Source organism: Hyla sarda, unplaced genomic scaffold (assembly GCF_029499605.1).
Source record: "Hyla sarda isolate aHylSar1 unplaced genomic scaffold, aHylSar1.hap1 scaffold_711, whole genome shotgun sequence".
Lineage (NCBI taxonomy): Eukaryota > Metazoa > Chordata > Amphibia > Anura > Hylidae > Hyla > Hyla sarda.
In genome coordinates, this window is record NW_026610731.1 from 77,331 (window position 1) to 89,997 (window position 12,667).

Genomic DNA, 12,667 nt, shown 5'->3' on the forward strand with positions numbered 1-12,667 from the left:
TGCTTCTGCTTGTGTCTGGCCGCTGTTGGAGCGTCCAGGCACAGGACTTCTGCTGCTGCTGACTAAATGGCCTCCTTAATTGGATCATTTGAGTAGCCAGCACACCTGTGCAGGTAGGGCATGACATGATAGGCAGCTGCCTTGATAGCGGGTGGGTGCTGAATGTTCCTAATTGACAAAATAAGATTAATGCTTATGAAGAAATATAAAATCTCATCCCTTCCCCAATATCGCGCCACACCCCTACCCCTTAATTCCCTGGTTGAACTTGATGGACATATGTCTTTTTTCGACCGTACTAACTATGTAACTATGTAACATAACATGGGGGGGGGGGTCTCCTGGCTGTTCACACAGGTGTGTCATTGCTGTACATTGACCATGCATTGCTTCTGTGGTATTGCAAAGGCAAAGACAAATGCTTCCAGCCATCCATTGCACTAATGGATTGGTCATCAGCTGGCTGTCTATGTCCCGCATCAATATAGACCAAAGTACAGAGGGTTAGGCTATGCTATTGTGCACCTACCTGATGCATCAGAAGGTGCGAGGCCCTTGCTAAATTCTGTGCACAGACTTTGAGATCTATGCTTTAGACTGTATCTAAACCTGCTCCAACATGGACTGACATTCTGGCCTACTTTCAGCCGATGCGACTTGTCTGTCGCTGAACAGTCGCTTTTTATGTATTCAGCACCTATGTATAATGTTGTAAAAATGCTCTAGAAGCTAAAGTCGCAGAAATGTCACACATATTTGGCCTGCAACTTTCTGTGCGACAAATTCAGACAGGAAAAATCAGTATAAATCCTTAGAAAATTATCCCCCAGTGTCTCCATCTGCTGGCGGTATTGAATAAGCATTGCTGCACTGATGGGGTATGCATTAGACGGAAAAAAAGAAGAAAAAGAAGAATAATACGCCCAGAAAAGAGGCGAAAAGGAGAAAAACGTAAAAAAAACGTGAAAAAAAAGTAAGAGGAAGAGAAGGGAAAAAAAGGTGGAAATGGGTTTAAAAGTGATTTCGGCGGAGAAATATATATATATATATATATATATATATATATATATATATACGCGCACACACACACATATATATAAACGTATTCTCCGTTGAGATATTGCAGCCGCTGCTGTGTCCAGGCCCAGGAGCCTTAGCACTGTGCTGTGATGTCACTCAATACCACTGACATCACTAGGTGTAAACAACATCTCTCCTTTGCTGTGTATGTGACTATGGAGCTGTTTGGTGATGTCGTCTATTATGGCCTTCATAGAAGCAACAGGAGATTGTTGCATCCATCTAGAACCCTCAGAACTACAGTGCTATGATGTCACTCACTTCCACAGGCCTTGCAGAGTGTAAACAACAACAACCCAGCTTTGTTGTGTATGTAACCATAGGGATTTGTGATGTCACCTAGAACCTTCACAGCAGCGACAGCTTTATGAGGAGCATCAGCACTGCTCTGCCTGAGCAGAACCATCACCGCCATAGGTTGTCAAATAACCCGGGTTTAACCCACACAGGTAAGTCCAATGGGGTGCAGGCATGTCCTCTATGCTTACAGCTTCCCGTGGGTGTTGGTTTGATACCGTTTGGGGACAGCCAAGGAGGCATCTGCAGGCAACAAAGGTAGGTGTGTGCTTGTGTGTGTGTTTCCTATGCAGATCCTAAGCCCAGTGTCACATGCAAGTAGGAGGAGTAAGAAGGGTTCCTGGCAAATCCGGGTTATGGATTGCATTTAAAAAGGCCCCGTGGGAGTGCAATGGGCCCCTGTCTTGCTGCTTAGCAATAATGGTATGGGTTTAGGTTCTGCTGTGTGTACTGGTGGTTGACTGCCCCCCAGCCCAGAGTGTGCATGGAAAATTGTCTGGCAGCCTCCCTGACAGCAAGCAGTGATAGTGCCCATGAAGGGGACCTTGTTGGGCCCGCCCCTTTCACGGTTATCGCTTCTCGGCCTTTTGGCTAAGATCAAGTGTAGTATCTGTTCTTATCAGTTTAATATCTGATACGTCCCCTATCTGGGGACCATATATTAAATGGATTTTTGAGAACGGGGGCCGATTTCGAAGCTTGCTTCCGTCGCCCTATGCATTGACCCGATATGGCAGTATCTTCGGGTACAGTGCACCACCCCCTTACAGGGTTAAAAAGAAAGATTCCTACTTTCATTGCTACCTGCTTGCTGGCTAGCCAGCTAGCCAGCCAGCCCTGTGGGCCTTGCTGCTGCTGCTGCTGCAGCCAAAAAACAAAAGGTGGTGCTGCTGCTGCTTCTGCTTCTGCTTGTGTCTGGCCGCTGTTGGAGCGTCCAGGCACAGGACTTCTGCTGCTGCTGACTAAATGGCCTCCTTAATTGGATCATTTGAGTAGCCAGCACACCTGTGCAGGTAGGGCATGACATGATAGGCAGCTGCCTTGATAGCGGGTGGGTGCTGAATGTTCCTAATTGACAAAATAAGATTAATGCTTATGAAGAAATATAAAATCTCATCCCTTCCCCAATATCGCGCCACACCCCTACCCCTTAATTCCCTGGTTGAACTTGATGGACATATGTCTTTTTTCGACCGTACTAACTATGTAACTATGTAACATAACATGGGGGGGGGGGTCTCCTGGCTGTTCACACAGGTGTGTCATTGCTGTACATTGACCATGCATTGCTTCTGTGGTATTGCAAAGGCAAAGACAAATGCTTCCAGCCATCCATTGCACTAATGGATTGGTCATCAGCTGGCTGTCTATGTCCCGCATCAATATAGACCAAAGTACAGAGGGTTAGGCTATGCTATTGTGCACCTACCTGATGCATCAGAAGGTGCGAGGCCCTTGCTAAATTCTGTGCACAGACTTTGAGATCTATGCTTTAGACTGTATCTAAACCTGCTCCAACATGGACTGACATTCTGGCCTACTTTCAGCCGATGCGACTTGTCTGTCGCTGAACAGTCGCTTTTTATGTATTCAGCACCTATGTATAATGTTGTAAAAATGCTCTAGAAGCTAAAGTCGCAGAAATGTCACACATATTTGGCCTGCAACTTTCTGTGCGACAAATTCAGACAGGAAAAATCAGTATAAATCCTTAGAAAATTATCCCCCAGTGTCTCCATCTGCTGGCGGTATTGAATAAGCATTGCTGCACTGATGGGGTATGCATTAGACGAAAAAAAAGAAGAAAAAGAAGAATAATACGCCCAGAAAAGAGGCGAAAAGGAGAAAAACGTAAAAAAACGTGAAAAAAAAGTAAGAGGAAGAGAAGGGAAAAAAAGGTGGAAATGGGTTTAAAAGTGATTTCGGCGGAGAAATATATATATATATATATATATATATATATATATATATATATATATATATATATATACGCGCACACACACACATATATATAAACGTATTCTCCGTTGAGATATTGCAGCCGCTGCTGTGTCCAGGCCCAGGAGCCTTAGCACTGTGCTGTGATGTCACTCAATACCACTGACATCACTAGGTGTAAACAACATCTCTCCTTTGCTGTGTATGTGACTATGGAGCTGTTTGGTGATGTCGTCTATTATGGCCTTCATAGAAGCAACAGGAGATTGTTGCATCCATCTAGAACCCTCAGAACTACAGTGCTATGATGTCACTCACTTCCACAGGCCTTGCAGAGTGTAAACAACAACAACCCAGCTTTGTTGTGTATGTAACCATAGGGATTTGTGATGTCACCTAGAACCTTCACAGCAGCGACAGCTTTATGAGGAGCATCAGCACTGCTCTGCCTGAGCAGAACCATCACCGCCATAGGTTGTCAAATAACCCGGGTTTAACCCACACAGGTAAGTCCAATGGGGTGCAGGCATGTCCTCTATGCTTACAGCTTCCCGTGGGTGTTGGTTTGATACCGTTTGGGGACAGCCAAGGAGGCATCTGCAGGCAACAAAGGTAGGTGTGTGCTTGTGTGTGTGTTTCCTATGCAGATCCTAAGCCCAGTGTCACATGCAAGTAGGAGGAGTAAGAAGGGTTCCTGGCAAATCCGGGTTATGGATTGCATTTAAAAAGGCCCCGTGGGAGTGCAATGGGCCCCTGTCTTGCTGCTTAGCAATAATGGTATGGGTTTAGGTTCTGCTGTGTGTACTGGTGGTTGACTGCCCCCCAGCCCAGAGTGTGCATGGAAAATTGTCTGGCAGCCTCCCTGACAGCAAGCAGTGATAGTGCCCATGAAGGGGACCTTGTTGGGCCCGCCCCTTTCACGGTTATCGCTTCTCGGCCTTTTGGCTAAGATCAAGTGTAGTATCTGTTCTTATCAGTTTAATATCTGATACGTCCCCTATCTGGGGACCATATATTAAATGGATTTTTGAGAACGGGGGCCGATTTCGAAGCTTGCTTCCGTCGCCCTATGCATTGACCCGATATGGCAGTATCTTCGGGTACAGTGCACCACCCCCTTACAGGGTTAAAAAGAAAGATTCCTACTTTCATTGCTACCTGCTTGCTGGCTAGCCAGCTAGCCAGCCCTGTGGGCCTTGCTGCTGCTGCTGCTGCAGCCAAAAAACAAAAGGTGGTGCTGCTGCTGCTTCTGCTTCTGCTTGTGTCTGGCCGCTGTTGGAGCGTCCAGGCACAGGACTTCTGCTGCTGCTGACTAAATGGCCTCCTTAATTGGATCATTTGAGTAGCCAGCACACCTGTGCAGGTAGGGCATGACATGATAGGCAGCTGCCTTGATAGCGGGTGGGTGCTGAATGTTCCTAATTGACAAAATAAGATTAATGCTTATGAAGAAATATAAAATCTCATCCCTTCCCCAATATCGCGCCACACCCCTACCCCTTAATTCCCTGGTTGAACTTGATGGACATATGTCTTTTTTCGACCGTACTAACTATGTAACTATGTAACATAACATGGGGGGGGGGTCTCCTGGCTGTTCACACAGGTGTGTCATTGCTGTACATTGACCATGCATTGCTTCTGTGGTATTGCAAAGGCAAAGACAAATGCTTCCAGCCATCCATTGCACTAATGGATTGGTCATCAGCTGGCTGTCTATGTCCCGCATCAATATAGACCAAAGTACAGAGGGTTAGGCTATGCTATTGTGCACCTACCTGATGCATCAGAAGGTGCGAGGCCCTTGCTAAATTCTGTGCACAGACTTTGAGATCTATGCTTTAGACTGTATCTAAACCTGCTCCAACATGGACTGACATTCTGGCCTACTTTCAGCCGATGCGACTTGTCTGTCGCTGAACAGTCGCTTTTTATGTATTCAGCACCTATGTATAATGTTGTAAAAATGCTCTAGAAGCTAAAGTCGCAGAAATGTCACACATATTTGGCCTGCAACTTTCTGTGCGACAAATTCAGACAGGAAAAATCAGTATAAATCCTTAGAAAATTATCCCCCAGTGTCTCCATCTGCTGGCGGTATTGAATAAGCATTGCTGCACTGATGGGGTATGCATTAGACGAAAAAAAAGAAGAAAAAGAAGAATAATACGCCCAGAAAAGAGGCGAAAAGGAGAAAAACGTAAAAAAACGTGAAAAAAAAGTAAGAGGAAGAGAAGGGAAAAAAAGGTGGAAATGGGTTTAAAAGTGATTTCGGCGGAGAAATATATATATATATATATATATATATATATATATATATATATATATACGCGCACACACACACATATATATAAACGTATTCTCCGTTGAGATATTGCAGCCGCTGCTGTGTCCAGGCCCAGGAGCCTTAGCACTGTGCTGTGATGTCACTCAATACCACTGACATCACTAGGTGTAAACAACATCTCTCCTTTGCTGTGTATGTGACTATGGAGCTGTTTGGTGATGTCGTCTATTACGGCCTTCATAGAAGCAACAGGAGATTGTTGCATCCATCTAGAACCCTCAGAACTACAGTGCTATGATGTCACTCACTTCCACAGGCCTTGCAGAGTGTAAACAACAACAACCCAGCTTTGTTGTGTATGTAACCATAGGGATTTGTGATGTCACCTAGAACCTTCACAGCAGCGACAGCTTTATGAGGAGCATCAGCACTGCTCTGCCTGAGCAGAACCATCACCGCCATAGGTTGTCAAATAACCCGGGTTTAACCCACACAGGTAAGTCCAATGGGGTGCAGGCATGTCCTCTATGCTTACAGCTTCCCGTGGGTGTTGGTTTGATACCGTTTGGGGACAGCCAAGGAGGCATCTGCAGGCAACAAAGGTAGGTGTGTGCTTGTGTGTGTGTTTCCTATGCAGATCCTAAGCCCAGTGTCACATGCAAGTAGGAGGAGTAAGAAGGGTTCCTGGCAAATCCGGGTTATGGATTGCATTTAAAAAGGCCCCGTGGGAGTGCAATGGGCCCCTGTCTTGCTGCTTAGCAATAATGGTATGGGTTTAGGTTCTGCTGTGTGTACTGGTGGTTGACTGCCCCCCAGCCCAGAGTGTGCATGGAAAATTGTCTGGCAGCCTCCCTGACAGCAAGCAGTGATAGTGCCCATGAAGGGGACCTTGTTGGGCCCGCCCCTTTCACGGTTATCGCTTCTCGGCCTTTTGGCTAAGATCAAGTGTAGTATCTGTTCTTATCAGTTTAATATCTGATACGTCCCCTATCTGGGGACCATATATTAAATGGATTTTTGAGAACGGGGGCCGATTTCGAAGCTTGCTTCCGTCGCCCTATGCATTGACCCGATATGGCAGTATCTTCGGGTACAGTGCACCACCCCCTTACAGGGTTAAAAAGAAAGATTCCTACTTTCATTGCTACCTGCTTGCTGGCTAGCCAGCTAGCCAGCCCTGTGGGCCTTGCTGCTGCTGCTGCTGCAGCCAAAAAACAAAAGGTGGTGCTGCTGCTGCTTCTGCTTCTGCTTGTGTCTGGCCGCTGTTGGAGCGTCCAGGCACAGGACTTCTGCTGCTGCTGACTAAATGGCCTCCTTAATTGGATCATTTGAGTAGCCAGCACACCTGTGCAGGTAGGGCATGACATGATAGGCAGCTGCCTTGATAGCGGGTGGGTGCTGAATGTTCCTAATTGACAAAATAAGATTAATGCTTATGAAGAAATATAAAATCTCATCCCTTCCCCAATATCGCGCCACACCCCTACCCCTTAATTCCCTGGTTGAACTTGATGGACATATGTCTTTTTTCGACCGTACTAACTATGTAACTATGTAACATAACATGGGGGGGGGGGGTCTCCTGGCTGTTCACACAGGTGTGTCATTGCTGTACATTGACCATGCATTGCTTCTGTGGTATTGCAAAGGCAAAGACAAATGCTTCCAGCCATCCATTGCACTAATGGATTGGTCATCAGCTGGCTGTCTATGTCCCGCATCAATATAGACCAAAGTACAGAGGGTTAGGCTATGCTATTGTGCACCTACCTGATGCATCAGAAGGTGCGAGGCCCTTGCTAAATTCTGTGCACAGACTTTGAGATCTATGCTTTAGACTGTATCTAAACCTGCTCCAACATGGACTGACATTCTGGCCTACTTTCAGCCGATGCGACTTGTCTGTCGCTGAACAGTCGCTTTTTATGTATTCAGCACCTATGTATAATGTTGTAAAAATGCTCTAGAAGCTAAAGTCGCAGAAATGTCACACATATTTGGCCTGCAACTTTCTGTGCGACAAATTCAGACAGGAAAAATCAGTATAAATCCTTAGAAAATTATCCCCCAGTGTCTCCATCTGCTGGCGGTATTGAATAAGCATTGCTGCACTGATGGGGTATGCATTAGACGAAAAAAAAGAAGAAAAAGAAGAATAATACGCCCAGAAAAGAGGCGAAAAGGAGAAAAACGTAAAAAAACGTGAAAAAAAGTAAGAGGAAGAGAAGGGAAAAAAAGGTGGAAATGGGTTTAAAAGTGATTTCGGCGGAGAAATATATATATATATATATATATATATATATATATATATATATATATATACGCGCACACACACACATATATATAAACGTATTCTCCGTTGAGATATTGCAGCCGCTGCTGTGTCCAGGCCCAGGAGCCTTAGCACTGTGCTGTGATGTCACTCAATACCACTGACATCACTAGGTGTAAACAACATCTCTCCTTTGCTGTGTATGTGACTATGGAGCTGTTTGGTGATGTCGTCTATTATGGCCTTCATAGAAGCAACAGGAGATTGTTGCATCCATCTAGAACCCTCAGAACTACAGTGCTATGATGTCACTCACTTCCACAGGCCTTGCAGAGTGTAAACAACAACAACCCAGCTTTGTTGTGTATGTAACCATAGGGATTTGTGATGTCACCTAGAACCTTCACAGCAGCGACAGCTTTATGAGGAGCATCAGCACTGCTCTGCCTGAGCAGAACCATCACCGCCATAGGTTGTCAAATAACCCGGGTTTAACCCACAGAGGTAAGTCCAATGGGGTGCAGGCATGTCCTCTATGCTTACAGCTTCCCGTGGGTGTTGGTTTGATACCGTTTGGGGACAGCCAAGGAGGCATCTGCAGGCAACAAAGGTAGGTGTGTGCTTGTGTGTGTGTTTCCTATGCAGATCCTAAGCCCAGTGTCACATGCAAGTAGGAGGAGTAAGAAGGGTTCCTGGCAAATCCGGGTTATGGATTGCATTTAAAAAGGCCCCGTGGGAGTGCAATGGGCCCCTGTCTTGCTGCTTAGCAATAATGGTATGGGTTTAGGTTCTGCTGTGTGTACTGGTGGTTGACTGCCCCCCAGCCCAGAGTGTGCATGGAAAATTGTCTGGCAGCCTCCCTGACAGAAAGCAGTGATAGTGCCCATGAAGGGGACCTTGTTGGGCCCGCCCCTTTCACGGTTATCGCTTCTCGGCCTTTTGGCTAAGATCAAGTGTAGTATCTGTTCTTATCAGTTTAATATCTGATACGTCCCCTATCTGGGGACCATATATTAAATGGATTTTTGAGAACGGGGGCCGATTTCGAAGCTTGCTTCCGTCGCCCTATGCATTGACCCGATATGGCAGTATCTTCGGGTACAGTGCACCACCCCCTTACAGGGTTAAAAAGAAAGATTCCTACTTTCATTGCTACCTGCTTGCTGGCTAGCCAGCTAGCCAGCCCTGTGGGCCTTGCTGCTGCTGCAGCCAAAAAACAAAAGGTGGTGCTGCTGCTGCTTCTGCTTCTGCTTGTGTCTGGCCGCTGTTGGAGCGTCCAGGCACAGGACTTCTGCTGCTGCTGACTAAATGGCCTCCTTAATTGGATCATTTGAGTAGCCAGCACACCTGTGCAGGTAGGGCATGACATGATAGGCAGCTGCCTTGATAGCGGGTGGGTGCTGAATGTTCCTAATTGACAAAATAAGATTAATGCTTATGAAGAAATATAAAATCTCATCCCTTCCCCAATATCGCGCCACACCCCTACCCCTTAATTCCCTGGTTGAACTTGATGGACATATGTCTTTTTTCGACCGTACTAACTATGTAACTATGTAACATAACATGGGGGGGGGGGTCTCCTGGCTGTTCACACAGGTGTGTCATTGCTGTACATTGACCATGCATTGCTTCTGTGGTATTGCAAAGGCAAAGACAAATGCTTCCAGCCATCCATTGCACTAATGGATTGGTCATCAGCTGGCTGTCTATGTCCCGCATCAATATAGACCAAAGTACAGAGGGTTAGGCTATGCTATTGTGCACCTACCTGATGCATCAGAAGGTGCGAGGCCCTTGCTAAATTCTGTGCACAGACTTTGAGATCTATGCTTTAGACTGTATCTAAACCTGCTCCAACATGGACTGACATTCTGGCCTACTTTCAGCCGATGCGACTTGTCTGTCGCTGAACAGTCGCTTTTTATGTATTCAGCACCTATGTATAATGTTGTAAAAATGCTCTAGAAGCTAAAGTCGCAGAAATGTCACACATATTTGGCCTGCAACTTTCTGTGCGACAAATTCAGACAGGAAAAATCAGTATAAATCCTTAGAAAATTATCCCCCAGTGTCTCCATCTGCTGGCGGTATTGAATAAGCATTGCTGCACTGATGGGGTATGCATTAGACGAAAAAAAAGAAGAAAAAGAAGAATAATACGCCCAGAAAAGAGGCGAAAAGGAGAAAAACGTAAAAAAACGTGAAAAAAAAGTAAGAGGAAGAGAAGGGAAAAAAAGGTGGAAATGGGTTTAAAAGTGATTTCGGCGGAGAAATATATATATATATATATATATATATATATATATATATATATACGCGCACACACACACATATATATAAACGTATTCTCCGTTGAGATATTGCAGCCGCTGCTGTGTCCAGGCCCAGGAGCCTTAGCACTGTGCTGTGATGTCACTCAATACCACTGACATCACTAGGTGTAAACAACATCTCTCCTTTGCTGTGTATGTGACTATGGAGCTGTTTGGTGATGTCGTCTATTATGGCCTTCATAGAAGCAACAGGAGATTGTTGCATCCATCTAGAACCCTCAGAACTACAGTGCTATGATGTCACTCACTTCCACAGGCCTTGCAGAGTGTAAACAACAACAACCCAGCTTTGTTGTGTATGTAACCATAGGGATTTGTGATGTCACCTAGAACCTTCACAGCAGCGACAGCTTTATGAGGAGCATCAGCACTGCTCTGCCTGAGCAGAACCATCACCGCCATAGGTTGTCAAATAACCCGGGTTTAACCCACACAGGTAAGTCCAATGGGGTGCAGGCATGTCCTCTATGTTTACAGCTTCCCGTGGGTGTTGGTTTGATACCGTTTGGGGACAGCCAAGGAGGCATCTGCAGGCAACAAAGGTAGGTGTGTGCTTGTGTGTGTGTTTCCTATGCAGATCCTAAGCCCAGTGTCACATGCAAGTAGGAGGAGTAAGAAGGGTTCCTGGCAAATCCGGGTTATGGATTGCATTTAAAAAGGCCCCGTGGGAGTGCAATGGGCCCCTGTCTTGCTGCTTAGCAATAATGGTATGGGTTTAGGTTCTGCTGTGTGTACTGGTGGTTGACTGCCCCCCAGCCCAGAGTGTGCATGGAAAATTGTCTGGCAGCCTCCCTGACAGCAAGCAGTGATAGTGCCCATGAAGGGGACCTTGTTGGGCCCGCCCCTTTCACGGTTATCGCTTCTCGGCCTTTTGGCTAAGATCAAGTGTAGTATCTGTTCTTATCAGTTTAATATCTGATACGTCCCCTATCTGGGGACCATATATTAAATGGATTTTTGAGAACGGGGGCCGATTTCGAAGCTTGCTTCCGTCGCCCTATGCATTGACCCGATATGGCAGTATCTTCGGGTACAGTGCACCACCCCCTTACAGGGTTAAAAAGAAAGATTCCTACTTTCATTGCTACCTGCTTGCTGGCTAGCCAGCTAGCCAGCCCTGTGGGCCTTGCTGCTGCTGCTGCTGCAGCCAAAAAACAAAAGGTGGTGCTGCTGCTGCTTCTGCTTCTGCTTGTGTCTGGCCGCTGTTGGAGCGTCCAGGCACAGGACTTCTGCTGCTGCTGACTAAATGGCCTCCTTAATTGGATCATTTGAGTAGCCAGCACACCTGTGCAGGTAGGGCATGACATGATAGGCAGCTGCCTTGATAGCGGGTGGGTGCTGAATGTTCCTAATTGACAAAATAAGATTAATGCTTATGAAGAAATATAAAATCTCATCCCTTCCCCAATATCGCGCCACACCCCTACCCCTTAATTCCCTGGTTGAACTTGATGGACATATGTCTTTTTTCGACCGTACTAACTATGTAACTATGTAACATAACATGGGGGGGTCTCCTGGCTGTTCACACAGGTGTGTCATTGCTGTACATTGACCATGCATTGCTTCTGTGGTATTGCAAAGGCAAAGACAAATGCTTCCAGCCATCCATTGCACTAATGGATTGGTCATCAGCTGGCTGTCTATGTCCCGCATCAATATAGACCAAAGTACAGAGGGTTAGGCTATGCTATTGTGCACCTACCTGATGCATCAGAAGGTGCGAGGCCCTTGCTAAATTCTGTGCACAGACTTTGAGATCTATGCTTTAGACTGTATCTAAACCTGCTCCAACATGGACTGACATTCTGGCCTACTTTCAGCCGATGCGACTTGTCTGTCGCTGAACAGTCGCTTTTTATGTATTCAGCACCTATGTATAATGTTGTAAAAATGCTCTAGAAGCTAAAGTCGCAGAAATGTCACACATATTTGGCCTGCAACTTTCTGTGCGACAAATTCAGACAGGAAAAATCAGTATAAATCCTTAGAAAATTATCCCCCAGTGTCTCCATCTGCTGGCGGTATTGAATAAGCATTGCTGCACTGATGGGGTATGCATTAGACGAAAAAAAAGAAGAAAAAGAAGAATAATACGCCCAGAAAAGAGGCGAAAAGGAGAAAAACGTAAAAAAACGTGAAAAAAAAGTAAGAGGAAGAGAAGGGAAAAAAAGGTGGAAATGGGTTTAAAAGTGATTTCGGCGGAGAAATATATATATATATATATATATATATATATATATATATATATATATATACGCGCACACACACACATATATATAAACGTATTCTCCGTTGAGATATTGCAGCCGCTGCTGTGTCCAGGCCCAGGAGCCTTAGCACTGTGCTGTGATGTCACTCAATACCACTGACATCACTAGGTGTAAACAACATCTCTCCTTTGCTGTGTATGTGACTATGGAGCTGTTTGGTGATGTCGTCTATTATGGCCTTCAT

At 45.6% G+C, this 12,667-nt stretch overlaps 5 non-coding genes across 5 annotated transcripts; all 5 read left to right on the plus strand.

Moving 5' to 3' along the window:
* Positions 1 to 1,948: 1,948 nt before the first annotated feature.
* LOC130344314 (U2 spliceosomal RNA) lies at positions 1,949 to 2,139 on the plus strand. The gene has a single exon (XR_008883272.1). It is a non-coding gene; the product is annotated as a U2 spliceosomal RNA (small nuclear RNA).
* Positions 2,140 to 4,240: 2,101 nt separating this feature from the next.
* LOC130344315 (U2 spliceosomal RNA) lies at positions 4,241 to 4,431 on the plus strand. The gene has a single exon (XR_008883273.1). It is a non-coding gene; the product is annotated as a U2 spliceosomal RNA (small nuclear RNA).
* A 2,086-nt stretch (positions 4,432 to 6,517) lies between these two features.
* LOC130344317 (U2 spliceosomal RNA) lies at positions 6,518 to 6,708 on the plus strand. Its single transcript, XR_008883275.1, has one exon. It is a non-coding gene; the product is annotated as a U2 spliceosomal RNA (small nuclear RNA).
* Positions 6,709 to 8,797: 2,089 nt separating this feature from the next.
* On the plus strand, positions 8,798 to 8,988 carry LOC130344318 (U2 spliceosomal RNA). Its single transcript, XR_008883276.1, has one exon. It is a non-coding gene; the product is annotated as a U2 spliceosomal RNA (small nuclear RNA).
* Positions 8,989 to 11,065: 2,077 nt separating this feature from the next.
* Positions 11,066 to 11,256, plus strand: LOC130344320 (U2 spliceosomal RNA). Its single transcript, XR_008883277.1, has one exon. It is a non-coding gene; the product is annotated as a U2 spliceosomal RNA (small nuclear RNA).
* The last annotated feature ends 1,411 nt before the right edge of the window (positions 11,257 to 12,667 follow it).